This window comes from Mugil cephalus, chromosome 3 (assembly GCF_022458985.1).
Source record: "Mugil cephalus isolate CIBA_MC_2020 chromosome 3, CIBA_Mcephalus_1.1, whole genome shotgun sequence".
Taxonomy (NCBI): Eukaryota; Metazoa; Chordata; class Actinopteri; order Mugiliformes; family Mugilidae; genus Mugil; species Mugil cephalus.
This window is the reverse complement of record NC_061772.1, coordinates 4031575-4056503: the sequence shown is the minus strand read 5'-3', so window position 1 is coordinate 4056503 and position 24929 is coordinate 4031575. Positions and strand designations below refer to the sequence as shown.

At 41.2% G+C, this 24929-nt stretch overlaps 1 protein-coding gene across 3 annotated transcripts in view; it reads right to left on the bottom strand.

The window, feature by feature from the left end:
* LOC125005504 (cell migration inducing hyaluronidase 1) overlaps window positions 1-21470 on the bottom strand; it is a 123374-nt gene extending 101904 nt beyond the window's left edge. The window contains exons 1-2 of one of the 3 annotated variants that reach the window (XM_047580882.1): window positions 21321-21470; window positions 8094-8155 (exon numbers count right to left, since the gene is read on the bottom strand). The gene's annotated coding sequence lies outside the window, so the exon portion shown is untranslated. Of the gene's footprint in view, window positions 1-8093; window positions 8156-21043; window positions 21278-21316 lie in introns of those variants that run through there. The other 2 variants (XM_047580883.1, XM_047580884.1) reach the window with 2 other exon arrangements.
* Between the last annotated feature and the right edge of the window lie 3459 nt (window positions 21471-24929).

Below are 24929 nucleotides of genomic sequence, written 5' to 3'. Positions count from 1 at the left end.
GACACCGTAATGAAACACTGAAATCTTTTCAATCTGGTTACTGCCGTTCAGATCAGCACCAGTGCCATTACGGTACCAAGTATTGGTACCCATCCCAGGCACTAAGCAGTAAAAAAAGATTTATTTGGTATGTGTAACACAGAGACAGGCAGAGACATGAAGCACACAGTCTTGTGCAGTGTTATGTCATTATAATGACAGATAATAATTCCCTAAGATGATCCTATAACTCAGTTAGCATATAAACATAAGTAGCACATAAACAGAGGTAACGCTTATTCTTTGCGATCCCATTTGAACTGGATTACATGAAGGTATTAGTGTTTTTCTTGTTCCAACTGAAACACAACCAAGCTGTCCAGATGTACTTGTTGTCTTCTCCCTACAGGATCAGCTATACAGCCTTGCCTGGTGTTTTCCGTTTGTACTGCTACTGCTGTGCTAACTGTGCTTATTATGAAGCACGCCACCGTTGACCGCCTCTGATGTGTCTGGCATATTGCACACTAAAATTCCTAATTACACTGTCCTTTTGCCTGAGGTAGGTTCCACAAACGCACAGTTTTTGCATGAATTCTTCAACCTGAGCATATTCAGTTCTCATCAGATAAAAAGCGTTTCCTCTTTGTCAAGCTTCAAGCGGCGCACTACTGTCAAAGATAGCAGGGCTTCAAAGAGCTTTACAGCTCTCTTGATGCCATGCAACACATATTTTGCAGACTATCTAATTGGTACCTGCAGTGCAACCTGAGGTAACACAGGCGATCCACATGGCAGTGAGGGCTCTGCTTGAGGAGGCTCTGCAGATGAAAAGCACGAGAGAAGCTGCTCTAAAGTCACTCACCTCAAACCTGGGAGAGGCTTTTCCCTCCAGGTGCTGCAGGTCAATTCTTTGCCTGACATCAACCAATAGGGGAGGCATGGATAGTCCTGAGCAAAGTCAGAAAGCACAGTGTCCTCTAGGTGTATGCCTTGGAGCAGCTGCATGTGTCTGTTGGCAAGCCATTACAACTAGGTGCCCGTGTAAGATGTGAGTCGTCCTTAGGGTTACAATGTTGTAGAGCAACAGCAAGTTTTCGAGAGCACAGAAAACTCTTGGAAAACCCTTACAAAAGAACTATGTCTGTGTTCATAGCAATATGTTTCAGAGATAACACACATCCAGTGGATACATATCTGCTATTCATCAATCATGTTTTTTAAATTATCTTCATGGTGAAGTACGGTATATGGTAGATATTATCCATGGGCAGGTAGGCACCTGGTGAAGGATTACACCTGATGCTGCTGCGAGGTTGAGCCCAAATAGCTCCCAAACAATGAGTTGAAAGGCACTAAAGAGCCCCGTAAAGAGAAAGTGAAGAGCTGGTGAACGTTTCTTCCACAATGAATTCAAAATCTGTTTGTTATTTGGCAAGCTGTCCAAGTATATGCAATATAAGCATGTACTTGACAAAGACATTTCCAGGTATAATTGTTTGTTTCCTGCTCTGATTCATATAATTTATGGTAATTTATTCCTGCTCTGTCTGCACTGAATTCTAGTCTCACAATACAGCTGAGTAATATTGTGCTGTATAATACTTGTTATTCTTTTACACTGTTTGTAGCTTTTTGTGATGTTTTACATACAGATCACAGTGTGTTATCATACTGTAGATCACTCTTCCATGAAAATAATCCTTCACCTGGAAAATGTTTGAGGGTTTTCGTCTGCTGCATATTTCAAATCCCTCAACATACTGCTGGGATTCAAATCTGGGCTTTGACTATTCCATAACCATTGATTCCTCACTTCTGAGGCACCCCTTGTTTGATTTGTTTGTGTGGTTTGGTTCTTCAGGTCCACTTCCAGTTCAACTTCAAAGTTTTAGACAGATGGCCTCACAGTGGAGCTACAGCAAGCCATAACATTTCTACCACCATTTTCAGTTGATAAGAGGTTGTTCTCCTGAAAGAAAAGGGGGATGTTTTCTGGTGTGCAGCCACAGCTCTATTTTTTCTTGGGAATAAACTCCAGTATGTACTGCACTGTATTTCTTATGACTATACGTTGTATATATTTGTACTTATATTTAAGTTCCACCTGACATAAAAACAGCTGTCTATATTTAACAATGAATGACCGAGAGCCCTAGCTTTGAAGCCCCTAGGTAATTACAGTTTAAGGCCATTCCACTAGTCAGACAGCTTTGAGCAATGCATGAACTTTTGTCTGAAGTCTGAGTGTCATCAGATATGACCCATAGTCAGAGTCTAGCTGCGTGGTGTAATTAATCTGACTGCTGTGTGTATTACTCAGTTCAATCTGACAACTTCTCACTTCATCAGGGACATTAGAACAAATATAAAAAATCAGAGACGCTTCCTCTATGCTTCAGTATCCTTGTATTGTATAACCATCCACAGCAGGCTGAATACTTATATTAACATATCAAGGTAATTTACCTACAGTGCATACACGACTCTTATGTGCATGAACCTTTACCTCTGAGATGGAGATGGAGATGGAGAAGGAAATGTAATGTGCTGCAGCTGAAAACAAACACTGTTTTAGAGGGGTTACATATGAGAACTATTTTGAAGTAGAGCCATTTATCTGTACCCCTTTCCTGTTGTAAGTACAAGTAGTTGAACAGAGACAACACTCAAGAGTGCCGAACCTGAATTGTTTTGCAGGGACCCACTGTTACTCAAGTGTTTGTTCTCTGCTTTTTGTGTTATTCCCAGCAGGTCTTCAGATGTAGTGAGTTTCAAATGCAGTGCGCTGAAAGTAGAAATTAAGTTGACAAACTGCAGTGTTTTACCCTGTTATGTGAATTACAAAAGAACAGCTACTTTTTTGGTGTGAGTTAATAATTTACTCAGTATTTGATGCATTTCTATAAAGTTCCTTCTCCGCTGCTAATGTCTGTAAATTTGTCCACGGTAACACCCTTTACCTTTCTCTTTATACTTTTCCTGTATTTATATAGACTTTTATTATTATAGTTTTATATTTAAATAAGCAATGCCCTGTGCTCTCATGTTCCTTCCTAGTTTTACATCAATCCACAATGTGGTGTGTTAATGACACATGCCCTTTTTCGCACATATGGTCAGACATGTATGTGGCATGAGCAAAATATGTACTTTGTTTCAACATAAACCAGAGGTAAACATATACAAAGATAGATCTTATTTATTGCCACTGGGAGTCTGCAAGAGAGCTAAACCACAGATGAGAGATTTGCTGAGAGTTTCAACGGTTTTGCCGCAGGGATATGACTAATTAGCTGGATTAAGATTATCAAAGCTTTTTAAAATGCTGCCAAGATAGATGGAGAGCTGTGCTTATATTAAACCAATAACTAGATTGCATATGTGTATGGGGTCTATCTAGTATTTGTTAATATCAATATGACTGTGTCAATCAAAATTTTAAAACACAACTGAACTTAGTTTTTCGAGTATTTTTCTAGAGAATGCAGAGCAAAGTCCCTTTTTATGCAATTGCACACCATAAACCCGAACCTCCTCCCCATAATTTGAGACCTGTGCATAAATAAATGTAGGGCTTCGCACAGTAGGAATGAGCACTGCTATCAACTAAATCCAGGTAGCATTTACTTTTGCTTAAATGTCAGTGACCTTGATCAGAGCCTTAACCCAAAACAACCTTTGTGATATAATCACAATGGAACTACAAAGTAATAGCAGGATAGAGGTTGAAGTATGAGGGTCTAATGATAAGAAATGTAGCACACAGTGGTTTTGGACCTTGGAACACACTAAGTACTAAAAGTCAGAATATATCGTGCTAGCGTAGGCTCTTAACCCTTTTGTGCATGCACTGTAGTCCAGATATTTTCCAGACATCACCGGAGGAACTCTATGTGAGAACACAAATGCCTCAATCTTAGGGTATATAAACACACTTTGTCCTGCTGGCTCCCAAGTACAAAGCCTGTGCAATGTCCGAGTGAGCCTGTGTGCGTGAACAGAGTTAACTCTTCACAGCGAGCAAGATAATATGCGTGACTGCTGTCTCTGTCAAAGCTGGACTACTACTCTACTCATCTCTCTTTCATTGCTGTCATGTGAAAAAAAAACAAAAACAACCATGAATGAGACATGATTTCTGCTTTCAGTTTCTGACAATGACAAGCGTTCAGTATGCACTAATCGTTTGGCCGTAGGTTTGTGTTTATGAGACTGGGGGCCTACGGTCAACACTCAGCCAGAGTTTCTTTTCTTCATTAAGAGGCTCCTGCAGGGTGGAAACTTGGTTTAATTGGATGTGTTTTTTCCCCCCTCCAGGTCTTCAAAATTATTGTCCATTAGCAGAACGACAAATCCTCCGCTGCTGCTGAGGGGCTTGAGCAATCGCAGAGAGCTAGAGACAGGGGACACAGGCTCTGGCCTGTGGTGTAGCCTCAGGGACCACTTAAGAATGATGAGAAAACAGTAGCGACAGCTTATTGATGCTCGACAGACTCATCCAGAAGACTACCTGATACAACTGCACTTTAAGTGAAAATAGTTCAGCTGAGTGCTCCGCATTTAGCAATATGATCAGTGTCTGAACGCCAAGTAGAGAAGTATGAAGAACGTGAAATTCACAGATGTCCCTTTCAAGTGCTTCCATAGATCAGTCATACCACAGGCATGATGAACTACTGGTCGATTTTCATTAGTTATTGGTTATTTCTCAATTTTCTCATTTGAGGCAATCAGAAGGGAGAGAGCGTCTGAATATTGTCTAATCAGTGGCAACGCTGCATTCCATGGTGGCCCGCTGCTTTGAGTGATTTCAATATGGTGGCAAACTGCCCAGATTTTTCTTAAAGACTCAAGATAGTGTTGTGTGTGTGTTTTTTTTTTGTTTGTTTTTTTATGGAACTCTGTAGTCTGCAATAGAGCCTGAATGACTTCCGGAGGGTCTTTTGTAATTCTTTCCAATGAGCTCAGTTCATTCATTTAGTAAGGATCACGATCAGGACATTGAAATGCAAGAGCACCGGCCATGATTCGGAGATGGAGCTAACTAGTTACTGACGGTGATGTTAAGGAGTTTTAAAGGCTTTGAAAGAGAGTCGGACAAATTGAAGTAGCTGAATAACTGAAATAGTGTGTTGTGATTTCATTTATTTATTTATTTGGTATGAGTGCAATGGTTGAACAGTAAATGTTTTAATTCACTGCCCACATTCAAGCCCAGTGACACAGCTCTTTACTCTGGATCTGCTGCACCGAAAAATGAAAAGCTGTTGAATCAGATGATGAATCAGTTTATTTTGAATTCAAAATGAGATGAAATGATAGATGACAGCCATCTACTGATTACTGGTAGAGGTGATACCTCAGTGAACCATCCCACATCATTTGTTCTGCAGTGTGACAATAGTTACTAAGTTGCCCAAAGTTCGGCCTCCTGGAGAGATATGGAGGGATCCGGCACCTCATTAGGTACGACAACCAAAAAACAGCTCACAGCACATAACACTTAATACATATGAGTCACTTTTACAACAGAAGACATGTGGAAGAAATTATTGGACAATTTTAGCTCTTGCATATATTTCTCCATCTGGCGCACACCACAGTCAGTCTGAATAACTGTGTAATAGCTATGGAGGCAACCTTTTGAAGGCTCCTCGCAGTACGAGGCCTATGTCTGTAATTACAGAGGCAGAGTTTTAAATAGACACTTCAGACAACTTGAATTGTAAGTTATTTGGAGGTGTGTCTGCTTTGTGTGCTCATGTAAAATTGGAAATCATGACTAAAAATAACCATGTGCAAATGCATCATGATGATATTGTTCTAAGGGCCAAATTACACTTTGAAGGAGTGAAACACAGACCAACACCAGACTGGAACAAGGGCTGTGGCAAAGGCTTCTGGATTGCAAATAAAAGAGTATCTCAGGCCTTGTTCAGGCCTGGTATTAACATGCACCCTGGGTGATCAGATGAAAAGTAGCCAGTTTAAAGTAGAGCTGTATGCACATCGAAGACACCTTGAGGACACATTTGAGATAGGATCCAGCAGACCATATTAGGAGGAAGTATGGCTCTCAGCTGACATATTTTTGCATAAACAGAGTTTTGATTCAGATATTCACTCATTGTTTCAGAAAAACAGCTAGCTGCTAGCTAACTAAATAATGAAGAAATCTGAAGTTATTGAACAGGAGTAGGCTGTGTGTAATTTGATCTTAAAACACAGCATCAATGAGTTCATCTCGATTTATGCAAAGGAGCCGTGTTAATTATATAAGTTAATTATTTCCTCAATAGTGACCTGTGTCTTTACTTCACTTCATTTATTTTTATTTTTATTTCACAGCTAAAACAACCAAGCAGTGACATTCCTCTGCGTATGGAAGATTCTGTGTGGGTCTCTCAAATAACGAGTGCCAAGGCAGGGATAAATAAGTAAATAATAACTTAATGTGTGTGCTCCCAGGGAGTGAAAGAAACTTTACACCTATCCCAATATTAGTATGGGCTCCCCTATCCAGACGCACGCAGCAAACAGTCTGCAGTTCTGACACAGCAGCAGTGACACATTAGGAACAACAGCTGTTTGCACAACATGACCCAGGTGATGTTGGCGGTGATTTCCATACAGAGCGCAACAGGGCCTGTTTTACAAAGACGTTTAACTTCTTTTCTATATTGTAGAATTAATTTGCTGCATATTCGGAACATATTCAAGGCCTTTTGATTGAGTTTCGAGCTGTTAAGCTACGTTCAACTTCAGAAAACTGGGATCTCCGGAAGGATTTTACAGTTACATGGATCTTCCCTTGAATAATTTAATTAGGATTAAAATGCTTCTGGTACACAATTAAAAATATTATCTCTTAAAAGTTATTCACCGAGAACTGTAGCTTACTCTGTTCGTCTTTCAAAATATTATATACTGAATATATTTTAGAGTTAGCTGTCACTGCATTATCAGTTAGAAAAAATTGGCAACTTGCATACTTTATTATGTTATTTAACATTTTCTGAATTGACTTTATAATTAAATTACGGGATTAATAAAGTTGCCTTCAGGAGTTACTGACGGATTTACTCTTAAGCAGCAAACAGACTATCAGTGTTTAACCAAATAGTTGGAACGAAATCAATTTCTTCTTAGTTGGGAGGATGGGGATATTTTCTTTAGCTCTGGTTCCTGACAGGATGTGTATAAATATATGTGTGTAAATAAATGTGGCTGCCCAAATGGATTAGCGGCCATCTCCAGCCTAGAGAATACTGCCTTTAGGGTTACCCAGCAGAAATCTGAAAGGAGTTAAGTTATTGTAGGAAAAGCTGGAAACACAGTGTAAGTGAAACAGCTTTAGAGAGGAGCCTTAGAAAAGAGACTGAACGGAGAGGGAAAACAGACATCAACTCTAGGGACATCTGATCAAATAAAATAAAACACCTCCAAAAAAAAAACTTCTTCTAAAAAACCACCATCTCCGCCACATACAAGAAGCAGCTGAGAGCATTAACAAAGCTGCAGGTGGTCCATCTGCAGAAAGGACTTTGGCATACTGTGTAATGTGTATAATCTTTCAAATGAGATAATGTGTTAAGTAATTCTAATTTGAGCCATTTAATTTGACTAATTGTTGGGGTCTGGACAGCTGGCCAGACCAAGAAACCAAAACACATGTTCAGGTACAGGTGTGGGATATTGTGTGTGGCACTGGGCCTCACACCGGGACTCACATTTATAGATAAAAGTTGAACTGAGTGAACTTTTATACACAGATATGGTGTATCCACACCATGAAGACTGCACTTAACATGACTCCCTGACTTCCCATAAATTAAACTGTCCAGTACTCTGAGCAGAATTCATCCTCCGCTTAGCAATTTACTAAATGTTTCTATCACATGCTAGCATTTAGGCTGACGATCAAGGCAAACTCCTAATTCTCCCAAAGAAATATGGATTTCACACCCACCAGAACATTTCTAGACAGGGTGTCACTCTGTGTGCTTTCGCTCTGGATGTTTAATTTCCTTTGAATGCAACGGTGAATCAAAAGACAGCAAAGCAGTTAACAAGTGCATCAAAAAGAATCATAAATTCCCTCCCCTACCTACCTCTCACCGGCAACTCAGACACACGCAGAGGATCAGCATCAACGGCGGGGCCTTGGTTGTTTCTATGGCAGAGAAAAATACAAAACCACAAATTATTTCTATTAGAGGTTTGGCATTGTCACGGGCAAATGAATTTCAATGCATAATTGAACCGTTGGTGAGTTTGGAGAGACTGTAAGTCAATGGGATTGGTTTAGAGGATTCATACCGAGATGCTTTCAGGGAATAAGCTCAAACACAACCAGAGAATTTCATAGAAACTCAATAGTAGCTTCAATGCAGGCATTCTTTCGACCGTCGTGCTCCACATACATCATTCAATTACATTCCAAAAAGAGTTATGTGGGAAATTGTGATTTCAATTTAAAGAGACAGAGCATTTTAAATTCCATTGACAATGGAGGGAGAGTGGATGGTCAGCGACAGGCTGCTACAAATGTAATTATCCAATTTTCGGGGTAATGGAAAGCTATCTAGCAAATAATTGCTGCCATACAGAAGAAGGCCAAGTGATAATATTACTTTTGGCAGTGTGGTTATCCAAACAGCGGTTCAGCCTCAGCCAGTATAGGTGATAACCCTTTGCAATCTGAGCCAGTTTATTCTCATTCTCCTCTTTATCATCCTGCTCCTCTGAGGTAAATCTTGAGGAAATATGATATAAATAATGGCAGCGTAACAATAGCACACTAATAACACCATGATTACCGTCGTGTCACCGGACAACAATTGCGTCCTGCAAGAAAACACGTTTTCCTCACAAGTTCTACACCATTCTGCCTGGAAAAAGACATTGGGATGAGCCAGACCAATGCTGCCAGCAGGGGCAGTAAATTAGAGCAACAGAATTTACGTGTGAGATAAACTACAACTGGGTTTTACGCTGCACTGAAATCCCATAAACCTGGCTCATAAAACATTCTGATGGCATATAGTGCTGCCTTCTGCTCACTGCACCATGCCCTGATTCATGGATACCCAAAACTTTTCAGTAATATGCATTCATACTCGACACATTACAGTGCATTTGCGTTGAAACCTTGGTGCAGTCCTGATAGCAGATTCATTTTGAACTATCATGACCTTGTTTTCGCAGCTGTATCAGTAAGGTAGATCTTACTGGCAAGTCCCACTGACTGTACAAGCCTCAGAAATCTCTTTATTTCATCTTTAAAAAGCTCCAGAGAGCCACATTCCAGAGAGTCGTGTCCTCGGCTGGAGGATCCAAACTAATAATTATCTAAATTGCCTGGATGAAACAATGATGACATAAACATGTTAAAAATAAAGGAAATTTAAGACACCTAATCTAGGTCATTCAGTGCATCCCGTAACATTAGTTACCACTTGTTGAAAGAACTAAACTCAATGAGAATGAGACAAAAGGTGGCTCCAAAACTACTAATATCCAGGCAGAAGCTTTATAAGAAAAATAAAAGGTAAACTAGCACTAAACTAACATTACTCAAGCAGGTGATCTGGATGCAGCCTGGGGGCCTCAGTCCTCATGGAGAACCAGGCAACTGACGCTTTTCACACGTCCATTTTATCATCCAGTGTAAAAACATATAACTGAGACGGAGCGGGCAGTGTCTTTCTCCAAAGCAAGTAACACACTGTTTGTGTGGCTTTAAGGTGGACACAGACAGGAATCAATCTACTTCATGCAAACCTGTGCTGGTGGGTGTTTGGTGTAAAAAATAAGGAAAAATCTTTTAAATCACTGTTTACACCCCCACCACCCCATTAATTACATATCTCTCAAGCATGGCATCCGTTCTGATTTTTAATTATAATTGTTGACGAGACTCTGTATCAATTATTTTTAACTATGTAGGATTCATGCACCTTAACGTTGTTCACCCTCCAAGTCCTCTTACAGTCCTCCCTCCTCTCTCCAGTCGTATTTTGATTCTGGTGAATCAAAATAACACTGTTAGCAAAGATTGTTCATGGTTCATGTCAGCACATGTGAATTGAGGGAACAATGAATGTGACTGATATGCCTCATGGTATATGGCATGATAAAGCTTTGTCCTCTACCAGGAAACTGGTGGAGGACAAAGACTGACCCAGGATCGTTTCAGAAACTAACCCAGGATCAGTTCCCATCGTACCCTACTTCTCACCTAATGTACTCCTAATACATGCCTGTATGGCTTTCTTCACCATAAACAGGGTAGATGGATGTTGAGAATGTTGTATATGAAAGATTGACTCATCTGTTCTAAATATCTAGGAATTAGCTACACATTTAATGAAACCATGATCTAAAATCATGTTAAACGATGAAGTTTGAAAAATATTGACATTTTAAAAAGTGCTAATATTGACAATGTATTATTATGAGCATTGGAAACTGGAAACGTCCAGTTGCCTTTTTTTAAATACCTTTAGGATTACCATGACCTGGATGACTGAGGACCTTCACAGACACAGATGGGACTACACAGGTTTTCTGTCTTATTAACAAGGTTGTAATACTGTTCACATTAATTATTTCTGTCTCTTTTTGAGCCCTGGGCTGTAAGGATCGTCAGTGTAACATTGTCATTAACGTAGCTCACTAATTTGCTAACACACACTCAGTTCTCACACACAGCTTGATTCCAGTCGGACTATTATCACAACGCATGGGCACATCAGATTTCACACACAGTCCGTGAATCCCAGTGTGCATACACATCATTAGAGCCATCGATTTGACATCACAGTGAATTATAAGCTGGAGGAGTAGAGGCCTCCATTTGGCTGCTTCGGTTTATTGACATAAACGTAGGAGCTGCAGCTCAACACTGAGTTAGCCATTATCTTCTGACTGTCAACTGGCTCTTGAATGATGAAATATCTGCATCAGACAAAAACGAGGTAATTGGAATCCATACCAGAAAGACGTGAAAAGAAAACCATGCTCTTCCTCTTCAATGGATTATTGAAAAATGTCAGAGCCGCCATCTTTTCATCATCGACAAATGCTAATGTCCTCTTTAAAATGAGTCTGTCTTTAGCTGTCTTTAGATGCATGGTGCACCGGGCACCAAGGGAAATACATGCATCTGAGAGATGTGTTTCGGGACGAAACTTTAAAACGATGCCCTAACAACAATCCACCCATTTCACAGCAGACAGCAAGTTCTTCCTATGGCTTGTCTATATTCCGTACACACTGCTATACTTTTTGAACTGCAATCTGAAAAATATCATTCCCTGTCATTTCCTTCACCATAGGAGAGAAATCACACAACATACACACACATTTAGTGTTTAAGATCAGTACGCAGAGAGCAACATGGATCATTTCTGGTCTGCTATAAAAATAAATTACAACACCTTATGGTTCCCAACTAAGCATTAATACAAAATAGCACACTGCTGGATTTCAAAGGGTCGGCTTCAAATTATAGAAAACATATTCAGCCTGTTCCCTCCAGTGGTATCTCTCCATGCACATTGCTTTGGATTACTTTTCCCAGATCTAAAGATATTTGCTTCCATGACAAAATGGTGGCGGTGAATGGAATTGTGGTGCTTACAGTTTTGAAATATTACATTTGAGAAATTCAACAGCAGTGTTTTGTTCCCTTAAACTGTACCGCAATTCTGTTATGAGTTTGTTAGTCAGTTTTGGTGAATACTAGAGGATAAAACAATATTTCAGTCATTTAGAAAAACTGATACTGTAAGCATGAGTTAAGAGTGTTCATTTCTTTTCACCTGGATTAAAAATATTGTTGCGTAGGGGAATGTATGCATCATGTTGTCACCATCATGGTACATAACAACTGATGTAATATTTACTAAAACACGAGGCGGTTTAAAATCAGACAGCAGGCGGGGCACGTGGTGACAGAACAGCTGGCAAGTTGAATATACCTGCCTTTTCTTTTTGCTTGGGCTTTTAATAATAGATAGGGGATGTTAAACTGCAAATATTCTCAGCGCCGCCTTGACATGACTGCACACAGCCGGCCGAGAACAGATGAAGAGACTTAATCAATTCTTTTTTTCTTTTTTTCTCACCACCAACATTAATTCAAAACACCGAGAGTTAAATCTGTGGCTGCTGCTGGTGCATATATGAGGAGAGCGGCAGTGAAAGCCTGGGCCGGCTGTAAAAGACAAACGGGGCTGGTGTTAATGTGATGTGTGGGGATGATATTTTCCCCTGAAATAATCACATCAACTGGAGTAGACAGTCATCCTTTGATATGATGATATGGGGTCTCCCAGGTCTATGTCAATGCGGTTATATAATCAGCCTGTAATGATACACATACGTAAGAGACCATAATGCACTTTAGTCAAGGCCTGCTGCATTGTGAGAAGACGGTTGACTAGACTTTTGCAGGAGGCAAAACTTGATTTGTGTATTTCATCACGCGATGGGTCTCTGAGCTACTACACGTATTCCCACAGAACAAGGTGTTTCTGGTTGATTTCAGGAAGGAAGGCAAAAAGATACAAAAAGATTAGGGAGTGAAATATCATCTAAATGGATCACTGTGATTATATAACGTGTCATCACACTAATAGACTCGATGAGTGGGTGAGAATAGGGTAAGTCAATCAAGTCATGCCTTCAGCATTCACTACATAACATCCTCTGACTGAGTTTTGATTTAAGGGAGAACCACATCTTAAAATGATCTTAAAAGTATATTCAGTATATCTGTTCCCAGCAGAGGGACTGATATTTTAAAAGGAAAAACATCATTGTCACAATTCCGCACCAAATGATAAGGGCATCATCCAAAGATATGACTGTGTTCACAGAATGAGTGATCATTCCCAAGACGAAACTACAAATTCAAAAGAAAATCTCCTTTTGTTCATAAAATCAAACAGCAAATGAGTGACTGGCAGTAAAAATGACTAAAGTCCAGGAGCTGGGACGTGGGTGAAACCTGTTGCGGTGAGTATAAAACCTAAGCGACCAAACACACGTCGGTGGATACAGGCGGGACATGGCCTGATACTGTGACAGCAGCTAGCAGAAATGATTGACAGCCAGCGAACAGATGAGGGATGAAACCCATCAACAGCAGTTTCAGATGTTTTATTCAGCACACAGCACAAAGGACACACTATGGTAACACAGCGTGTGCACCCTTTGTATTAAAGGATGAATATTAAAAAGTACAGCCTGCAGGGAGTGTATATCCTACTGAATGTCCCCACATGAAATATTCTGTGTTTGCAGGGTATAAGTGCGAATGAGATAGTTATGAGGAGAAAGTGACAAAGCCACCTCTCTCCTTCCTTGAAATCAAATTGTAAAGTCTCTGGAATGGACAACAGAGAGGAAAACTATGAGACACAGAGGAAAATATATAAATAAGAAGTCAAAGGAATATTTCAGAAAAATGGATAGAATACATAATGTTATACTTGTGTCCTTTATGCTTTAATAAAAGGAAGATCGGGTATCCACAAAGCTATTGGTGACACATATATTCCAATATCCATTTCTTATATTAAAGTTACATTTGTATATACCTTATATTTGTGTATATATTTATATATATATATATATATATATTCATAATTAATTTTTTTTTACAATCAATCAGTCACATAACTACTTAACGGCACTCATCTGAGGCCGGGGATCAACAGTCCAATTTGCAGCTTCCAACTCATTCTTTGATCCGTATTGTTTATTCCCAGTGGCGTATGGTGTATTGTGACACCATAAGCAATGTAAGGAGGACGGGATGACTTTAACTGTGTAATCGTGTTGCTTTGTGTCCGCTGGATGTGGAACCACTTGTCTTTCCCCTAGCAGAATTAGACACAGTACAGTGAAGAGGAGAGCCAGGCCAGAATTAGGAGAGAATTTGCAGGTATTTACTGTAATCATCATAGAGCGCAGGTTTCAAAAGATGGTTCCAGTCTTGATCACACCAAACAATGGGGCACTTGGAGCCTATTGTCCCTACGTTGTACGTTTACTCCCAGTAATGGTTTGTTTGTTCTGCTATAAATCCAAGTCCAAGCCGAGCCTTCCTCCACATATGCCCTTCTATCCTTCCACCTTCTGCTCTTTCATTCTCTTGATTATTTCTCCACAAACAACCCAAGGGTCGTCACACACCGAGCCGACGGTCTGCTGGGTCGGGCAGTCGATAAGCGTTTGTGAGTTTTTGCAGTATGCACTTGTCCTCTCCTATCACCACTACTGTTTATTGTTCCACTGACGGAGGCTTTTTGGTGAGAGAAATCACTGACTGAAGGATAGATGGAAGGAAAGTAAGAAAACCACCCAGGGCACAACAACAAGGTTTGATTCAATTCAGTTCCGCAGTTCAATTCAGTTTTATTTATATAGTGTCGACAACAGTGCAAGAGGCTTTACAGAACCCAGAGCCAGAAACCCAAGCTTCTTCTTGTTTTAAAACTTTATCTTATCTCAACATCCAATAACAACAAGCCCAGAGACTGATCAACATGATTAATGAGAACCCAGCTCTGTTGGACAGCGTGATGCTCCTCGTAGCCTGCCAGCTAACAGCAGCTCATCTGGTTTCCCCTTTTAAATGACAACGTGAATGCCGACTACTGCCTCCAGCTGGTATGGAATGTTATCTCTTTTCACGCAGGTGCAGGATATTTGTACAAGCTGGCCAATAGCCTGTGGAGTGATCAAATGCAGGTAATGAGGCAGATGAGGCTAGGTAATACTCCTGCATTTGTGGCCTCACTACTTATGTTCCATTCTTTCAAAGACAACACTGAAGCGCTGGTCTAGAAGGTATGAAGGAGCTCTCAGGAACATTAACGGCTGCTGATGTCCTTCAAGAGTGTGGTGCTGCACAGCATCCTGGTGTAGTACAGGACCAGCTCTGCAGCAGACGGGAAATTACTGCAGAGAGTCACAAAAACTGAACACACACACACACACACACACACACACACACACACACCTACCTGCCCCAGATGATGTCTTTACATCCCACTGCCTGTAAAAAGTTAACAATATCCTGAAGGACCAATATGAACCTGTACACCACCTGTTTGAACTGCTGCCCTCTGGAACACGCTATATGTCCATTAAAGCACACACTTTTCACAGACTTATGAAAAGTTTTTAACCACGCTGGACACTGCACTGGGAGCGCATGGTTGAAGGGCAATGAGCGATGTGCAGTAAAACCTTTGCAGCTTAAACATGCTGTAAATGCAATATGACATAATCTAATTACTGATGCATACGTGGCACTGAGGGCTTTTGTTAAATCAATATGTGGTGACATCTAAAATGCGTGACAGTGGTGACAGTCTGAACAGTTTTGCAGATGAAGTTGGTGAATGAAAGGTGTGGCGAGTGATCACCACAGAAAGACAAATAACATAAAAGTGAGAACTGTGGATGCTGTGCATGAACTGCTGTTTCTTTAAACTTTGCACTAACCATAACTTAAATCATAAATGCGGAACTGAAGGGAACCTATGAGCGACTTTAACTCTAAAACAAACGTCTGACTCTCAAATTGGCCCAAACATTCTATTAGTTAACCTCAACAGCATCGTTGACCTCAGCGTGCTCTGATGTATGCACTGAAAATGTCCCTGTCACAGTCAATCTAATTGTGATTGCAAGCAAAACCGTTGCTCCCACTTTATTATTCATGACCTCCATCACCAAACACAGCATACGCACGCACAAAGTCAGGTTAGAGCCCTTCCATATGTGGATAACAAGCCTTGCCTGTCCAGGCACATATCTTGGCACATTAGAGGCTAGGCTTGATAAACAAGCAGGACTTCCAAGTACGCTGCCTGTTCCCCCACTATTAATACAGGAACTGTACAGTGGTATCATGTTAAGATCTGCCGTTTCCAGAGCACAGACATGCTCCTTTATCTCTGTCAACAGCTTCACGTCTGCTCAGATTCTGCCTTAAAACTGCTAATCACTGCCGAGACATTCTTGGCCTATTGCATAAAGGGTCTGTGGCAGCTTCACAGACACTTTTAAGCTACAGAACACCTCTATCAGTATTCCCCGTCTGAGTCTGCTCCATGCGAATGAGGAGAATTCGTGGATAAGATTTGTAGCCATAAACAAGCTCAATGTACCCGAGGACTGCTGAGTGGAACTGAATTGAGAGCGGTTTAGATGCTGGCAGAGACTGCTCTCACTGAAATGGACATTAAGACACATTATATTTTAATATAGAATTACTGCTTTCACCTCTATGTATTCAACACACAAACATTTCTAGGCTAGAAAATGTCAAAACTATAGTGTGCATCTATCTGTTAATGTCAGGGCACAGATGCAAGTGACTTACTCATTCAGACACAGCAAACTAACACTGTTTTACATTGATGACCAGCACATGAATGGGCTGCATGCTCACACTATATCTGGCATCTGATACACAAGAAGCAGAGAGAAAGATGTGTGCAATGTCTAAGGCAGCGAACCTGTTGGATTTTAAAAGTTATTTTGCCACTGAAGCCGTAATGACTATATGAGCGTGTGGGAGCACAACACATTTAATATAGTGCCCCAGAAGTCAATACATTACTCTCTGTATGACTCTAGGTTTTAACGTGTGCAGCTGCAATCTTAGATTCATTCAATTCAAACGCGGACCACGTTGACAGTGAAACATTATGACCTAGTGAATTGTGGTTGTGGCTTTTCAAAGTGACCAGGCTGCTAATTCAGACATCAGAGTGACATAAATCGTTGTCCATAACAAAACACAATGAGACAGCAACCTGCCAGTAATAACTAACCCAGCCTAGGCATGGAGGGGAAAAAATAAAAGTCAGCTAACTTCAGCACCTAAAAATACAAGCAACATGTACACGTGGTGAACAGGTGCCAATTTGTGATGGTGAAATATTTTTATCTCTGGTGTTCTACTAAACAATGTGCATGTGTGATTTGGCCTATTTGGCAATGTGCTAACAGTATGTATCCTCCTATATGCATGGGATATATTTATATAAGTTATTTCTTGACCTGCAAAGATGGTGAACTAGTTTCCAGTGAATCAAAAACTGGAAGACCAAAGATTCCATTGGGTTTTTACTACACTACGCCCTTTTTTTCATGGCTTTGATCTAAATTGGACCCATGAGATCCAAACAAAACATGATCTGGAGTATGTGGCTGCGGTGTGGGGTTTTAAACTGCTGTATTTAAGGTCGAGGAGCTGCAGTGGCGCGTGGACATGCAGGTAGAGGTGGATGTCTGTATTTTGTCTCACTGGGTTACATCAACCCCCCAAAAAATAACACAGCAGCTGTCTGTTGTACTGAAAGGGCAGTAGTTCCCAGAATGAATATACACCCACTTACTCATGCAAGCCCCTGTTTTGTGTCATAAATGATTTAATTAATTAATTTATTATCAGGGACTAGGTGGATTGGAGGTTGAAGTGGAGCTGACCCAGCTCCTGTTGTAGCAAGTACAGGCATGAAAGCAACTGTTCAAAACAATTACACAGCCCATTAGGGAGTTGATGGATGGGTCAAAGGGAAAAAAAAGGAAAAAAGATAACCAGATTGTATCTGGGCCACCTCGTCTATGAATACAGAGTTACTATTTTCCAAAGCATGGCAGAGAAGAAAGTAGAAATCCGACAGCAGTTTGCAGCCAACAGACCTGACTGGAGGGGAAAGAAATTTTCCTCTTTCAATAGAGGCTAGAGAGCTGATGGTTTCCTCAAGTAAACTGTGGCCTTTGGCTGGCAGCCCAGTCATACACGGTGGCAGCTCTCAGCCAGCTCTTCCCACTGCATATATGTCTCGGACTGAATGTGTGCGTGTGGAAACTCCAACCTACCATGGAAACTAAATGCTTTTTCTCAGCCAAAAGTAGCGGTCTTCACTTTGGAATGATTTCAACACGCACAATCCAAGAAATACCAAGGGCTTAGGACACACTCTGTCTTGCGTGGGTTTGTGCTCTGTGGCTGCAGAGGTGCCTCACTCACTTTTCCGTGTCCTCTTGAAGGGAAAAAGCACACGTCACTTTCAGCACTATTTGCTTCATTTGTGTAGCATGCCAGTATTTACAGTATTTTCTTCTTTTTTTTTATTTTGAATTCTGAATATGTCTACCATATTACTATTACTTCAAACTAGGTTTAAAGTTTAAAGCTACATTCCTTTAGTTTTTACCACTAGGGGGCAACATAACAACCTAAGAACACACCTGCCTGTTCATGTAATGCAACACTAAAATAAAATTACAGTTTGTAGAAAATATATGCATGAAATATAACACAATTATATTCAAGCAAAAATCTAACTGTATTTCTTTGTGATCTTGTATTTATATAGAGCTTTTCTACCTTTTCCAAGTGCTTTACAGTCACTATGACACCTCTGCCCACTTGTTCACACAAGCGCTCACACGCCAGTGACACACACTGGTGGCAACTCTGAGTCCATGTACCAGGGATCAGACCACTAACCCTCTGGTTTGTGAAAACCCCACTCTACGTAGATCTCCTAATAAATACTTAGGTACAGGTGAGCTGGATTGTGAGCTGTCTGAGGTAGTGGCCACGAGGAAACCGATGGATTTTGGTGAAGATTCTCTAAATTGGTTAATTTAAAGATTTCAGCCTGAGTTGGTTCCTTCTTTCCATCTGTTGTCATCATTCTGTTTGTAGATGAGGAAAAACTCTAGTGAAGGTCACAGCCAGGAGTGAATTTAATCTGTAGAACGCATTCATCCAACCATCTTGATCATTTAATCCCACTTCCTCGTGTTATATCAAGCTCCCTTCTCTGGTAATAATGGCATGAAATCCAGAGTGAGTGACAGACAGACAGAAGGCCATCTTGGCATAGAGCCATATAGGATACACCTCATATGTTTTAACAAGCCCCCTGAAATATACCCTGCAGATAACGTCTGCTGTCTGAGTCTGACCCTTAACTTGCTTAGGCTCCCTCAGGATCCATGCATTGCTCCCCCTGACCTGGGATCAAGGCTGTTTTCTGAATACTGGCCTTCCAAGAAAACAATTAGTTATTTGAGCCCTAGGTGCACTGAAATGCCACACATTTTCATTCAAACGACTCGCCCTTCCAGCTTAACATAGTAATTAAGACGGGAGAAAAATAGGAGGTGAAGTATTAGAGAGAAGCTTAGTCTGCATTGAAAGAAGGTTGGGTTGAATGGATGAATAAAACATTGGACTTTAGTGGGAAGACTTTTTTGTTAGTCAACGCAGTAAAAACACAGCCAAATGTTACAGTATCTCAGTCTGTGTACAGCAGCTGAACTCAGACCAGTCACAGAGTATCAGGCACATGAGAGCAGCTGGAGATTCATAACTGATCTGAACCTATAATAAGAATAAGTCACATAGTCTGTGTGTGTCCATTCCTCTCTCTCTCTTTCTCTCTCTCTCACACACACGCACGCACACACACACACACACACACACACACACACGCACACACACACACACACACAGATGATGATGCTAAAGCTTCTACCGTCAGGTACAGGTCTACTTTAGATGAAAAGAAATGCGACTACACCTTAGCTACTGTAATCCTTGTTCCAGCTTCACACCACTGCAGCAGACAGTTCTCAGATTTATTTTCATTCTTTTTTTTTTTACACACCTTCACACTTTCCACCAACTCAACACTCCACAAATTGTTCTTGCTAGTACCGACTCTCATTTTAGCATCTGCTGGTTGTGTAACCTTCATTTTTTTTCTTTTTTTCTGCAGCGCAGGTCACTCAGACACATTTTTTTTTCTCCCGCAAGAATGCCAACCTGCTCATTATCATCATGACTGCCGCCCTTCTCCGGTCTGCTCCTACACCTAGTCTTTGTTACAGCACTATTCAGCACCTCATCGTCGTGTCATCCTCATTGGAGGACAATGAAGGTGATAAGTGAACACAGTAAGGTGGTAGTCAACCACAGGCAGCTCTGACGCTCATGAGTTCATCAGTCCAAGCTCAGATTTCATGTAATTCCCACATTTTGCACTCAAGAAAAGACAGACAGGACACTAAGGCAATAGGCCAGAAAACGACACTTAGTTTAACAGTCACAATGAAAAAACAAAGACATTGGAAATATTGTAATGGGCAACTGTGAAGTTAAAATTCTGGTATTAAACTGAACTAATTTTTGGATGCTAAGATGATAAAACAATTTAAAATTGATATACAGCATCATGCATTTGTGTTTGGGGGATTTGTGGAGGTATCACTGTCCAATATTATGGACATTTTTCACCTAATTTCATTGTGGTCTATTGTAAATTTTCAGTTTAACTGTGTAAGTTCCGTTACAGAGGCTGGTTAAATTCCTGAGAAATCTATTTAAGTTAACTTTATATCGACAATGTGTAGAGGAAAGTTTGAGGTTGGTGGGAATTTGGATATAGACCTCAGATTTTGAAAATAGCCCGCCTACCTACACCACTGATGGATGCAGTTGGTGTACCATCCCTGCACATGTCGTGCAGGAAGAGGGCCACTAACCTGTTGGAAGGAGACTGGAGAGCACACTGCACTTGTTCCCTCTGGAAGAGACCAGCAGCACGGGATTTACTCTGAACAGTGCGCACCAATCACAGTAAAGAAAACGCGCAGAGACCAGTTTTGGTTCATTTCGAACATGTGTATTCTCAGAAGACAATGTTTTCTTTAATAAATATCGCAGTCTTCACTAATGCGCCTCTAGCTGTGGCGCGTCACTCTGCCCGCAAACAAAAAAAGGTGCGTTCTGATAGCATCTCGGTGCAAAGCAGCGCTGCCTTCTCTGTATCCTCACAGAAGCGGTGAGCCTCAGCAGAGCGCGTCCAGCGCCCGGGCTACAGCCTACTTTATTCCCGGTTTAACCGCTGCGACGTGGAGTGGTGAAGTGTTTGTTAAAGACAGGAGAATCTGCGCAAATGTGCTGGAAACGCTGCGATGAAATCCGCGCGAAGTGTCCGGGGAGTCCACTTACCTTTGCACCTAAAGTCGTGGCAGGACAGGGTCCAAACAGGCTGGCAAGACGCACGGCCGCGACCCTCTTCAGTGACAGCGCGTTATGGAGCGTGAGTCCTCACCACACGCGCAGACGCCGCATTTACAAGGGTCCTGACATGCACACCTGTGGATCGCAGCGGCCAAATGTCGCCCCTGACGTACCCACTCTGAACGCAAGCTACCACAACATCAACACACACAGCACACCCAGGGCACTAAAAGAGGTATTAACGAGTCCGCAGAGACCTACCGACCTGTAGCTTATAATCCAGGTGCAGCCACAGTCCGCGCGCAGCTGAGATCAGTGCAGTGATGGAGCAGAGCGCTGTTCATGTGTCAGCCGGTGTCTGAGCGCGGAGACACGGCCATCCCCTGTCCGAGGCGCACGATGCAGCGCCGCCTCTATTTACTAGCTGGAAGGAAGGCACGCCCACTGTGTGTGTGTGTGTGGTGGGCGTGTGTGCCTGTGTGTGATTATAGCCCATTCATCATGTCGTGGGGACCGAATCTCCTTACAACGTGACACTGCGGGATCCAGTGTCCCCTTTGGGAACAAAAAGAAAAACGCAGATTTTAATACAAAAACTCGATTTGAAGTTAGAATAGCGTCGGTTTTATGTTAAGTGCTGTTTTAGACAAGTAAACACAATGGTTATTGTCTCTAAAATGGATTTATGTCAATGCAATATCCCCTAAAGTGGTGGAAAGGGACGTGCGTCAATGAGCCACTGGCAGCATGAAGGGCTTTTGGAGGAAGTTGATCTTTGGAACAGTAAACCTCTCCAGAAGTGTGTGGGAGCTGAATGAAGCTCAGTGTGAATCCACAGCAGCAGCAGCAGCTCTCAGGGTCTGTCTTCTTCTTCACTGACTGCAGCTTTCTCAGCTTATTTTAGGGTGTGTCTGCCAGACCTGTAGATGTAACGACAACTGATAGTTCTGAGCTTCAGCCTCGTGGAGTCTTGACTATCACTGCATTTCTGTCCCTGGTCAAATAAGTCATCTCACAGAAAGTAAATCTGTACGCTAGGCTTGTGATAAATGCAACAAATGTGCCACGGAGGTAGGAGGTGCACGCTTTCATTCATACACACACCCACACAGACCACATCCTCATGTCTATGCCACACAAACCCCTTCTGAGCAAAATATTAGAAATAGAAATATTAGAAATGACAAATCCCATCCAGTTACAGTCATACGTTTACACTTCCAACAGTTCCTTCCGCCTCTCATATCCACCTTTTTACCTACAGCTATTAAACTACATGACTCAGTTATTGGACCTCATGCAGTGCCGTGTCTTCTTCCAAGGCTCGGCATTATGAGCTAAAACCAAAATCAATTGATCTCTGCCTAGCTCACGGCCCAGGCAAGAATGGGTATATTGAACCAGACAAAAACAGAGCGGTTATGGTGTTTTTAACTGTATATACGGTTGTGTTTAAAATAATGGCTGTGTGTTTAAAGAAGTGAGTACAGCTCGAAATCCTTTATTTCTGTGCACACATTCTTTTCCAAATGAAAAGAGGAAGACATATTCATCACATTTGTTAAACTTAACCTATGATAAACCATAAAATGCTTAAAGGTTTAGCTTTCCTGTGAATCACTCAGTTAATATTTAGTTATATAACCACTGTTTCTGATGCATTATTTATACTACTGGTGCATTTATACTTGTGCCTCCAAAAACACAAACCAAACACTAGATGGCGCTAAACCTTTTTTGCCAGTCGGGTTAATTTTTCTTTCTTCATCGTGCTTTGCTGTCAACAGTGGCGCCTGAAACTTTCACCAGTCGATGCGTTCTTTTTGTAACCTCTTCAGTCCATGTGGTGTTTGCAACAATGTGACTTTGTGGTCCCATCGTTGTATCAGCCGATAGAAAAGTTGTTGTACTACTCACAGGTGACTGCAGACCGTCTTTGATCTCACTGGAGCTGATCATTGGTCTTTGCCATTCCGTTTTTTCAAATGGTAGTTGTTAAGCTGTATTCCAGATCTGTCTGGTTTTGGTTGTTATTTTAAAGTATATCCAATCACGTTAGCTTAGCAGCCTATCATTCTCTACACTTAATATGTTTTTAATCAACTTTTTAATCAAAGTGTGCTGTTCTCCTGAGCAATGTCTGGAACTAATTTTACTGAGATTTTCAGCGTGATGCGCCCTACAACTAGCAACAGTTGCTGCCTTCGTCCTTAAGTAAGAGCCACCTGTTTGGTTCAACACTGTTTTTTTTCACACAATGAATGACCTCACTAATTGAACTCCACACTGCAATTATTTTGAACACGGCCATTTCAACTAATGATTCAATTACACACAATCAGCAGTAGGCATGTCATGGCCATTGGGTCTCTTGGTTTTCTATTACTGTACCTGGATTTCTAACTGTGCAATGTATGAGAGGGACTTACAATGTGAGCTTAGTAAAGACAACAACATCACAATGGAGGAAGCTACAAACAGCTTCAGCATGAAGATATCAACATGTAGTAAATGAAGTGTCTGAGTGCATAAAGTGACAGGTACATAGAGCATGGTTGTGATTGTGAGGTTGAATGTGAGCGAGTCAGTAATGAATTAAGTGGCTGATGCCATGTGATGATGACATGGAGGACCTGTTACAGTTTCCCCTTTTTCTTTTCTCCGTGGATATTTAAACAAGTTGTCATTAACACAAACATGATGACAAAGAGCGTCTAGTCCTAAAATAGTAATGTATGTGTGTGTCTTTATTATAGGTAAAAAGATTACAGGGAAAGTGGTAAGAAAAAACACGCTATAAATATCTCCTCCTGGACTAGCTGTGGTATCGTGATTTCTCTCTATGTCTGGGGATACCTTGTAATCTTTTTACGAGTTGTTTTCTCCTGGGATGCATCTGTCTCTCAATGCAAAGTAGAACGATGCCACGTTGTGCTATCTCATCCAAAACCAGAAAGTCCTGCAGTCTCCAAAACAATGTCAAACACAATATCCAATATTATTTCTCAAAATGTGCCCGGCTCACCCTAAATATAATCTCTATTTATTATCAAGTAATGAGAGAAAGACTGTTCTGCTAACACAGTAATTAAACTAATGACAGTGGGTTGATGGATCATATTCCACAAACATCCATTCACGCAGCACATTTGACTTCAGTGTATTGTGATAATAGAGGAAAAACACCAGTGGCACAGGGAGTACAATTACATGCAAATTAGACTGGCATGCATGGCATCCCTTCCAGTTAATTAACTCAAGCCACCGTGACCAGGTTTATTTGGTAAACTGCCAGACTGTGCCAATTATTTTCCTCCTTAATTTGAGAAGAGTGTCTCTGGGCCTCAGCAGCACCTCGGGGGCATCTGCAGCGTGACAACCAACACTTGACCTGTGTTTGAGTCAATAACCACAATGTTTAGTCGCTAGCAGCTGAATGATTCAAAGAAACAGGTTTCTGGAGAAGCAGTGGATGATTACTGATTTGATAGAGTACTAATTGTTTATGGAATTTCTCCTTGTTGTGTTACATTTATCCTTTAATATGAAGAACTTACACGGATCAGCCACAACATTAAAACCACTGACAAGAGAAGGGAATAACATTGACCATATTGTGACAATTCGATGTTCTGCTGGGAAACTTTAGAACCTGGTGTTCATGTGGATGTTACTTAGACATGTAGCACCCACCTAGACCAGACCAGACCAGACCAGACCAGACCAGACCAGACCAGACCAGACACCTCCACCCCATAGCAATGACACAGCAGGATGCAGCCTGACACAGGCACACACACAAAAACAGTTTAGGAACAATAAAAAAACATGAAGAACAGCACTAGGTGTTGACCTGGCCTCCAAATTCGTTAGA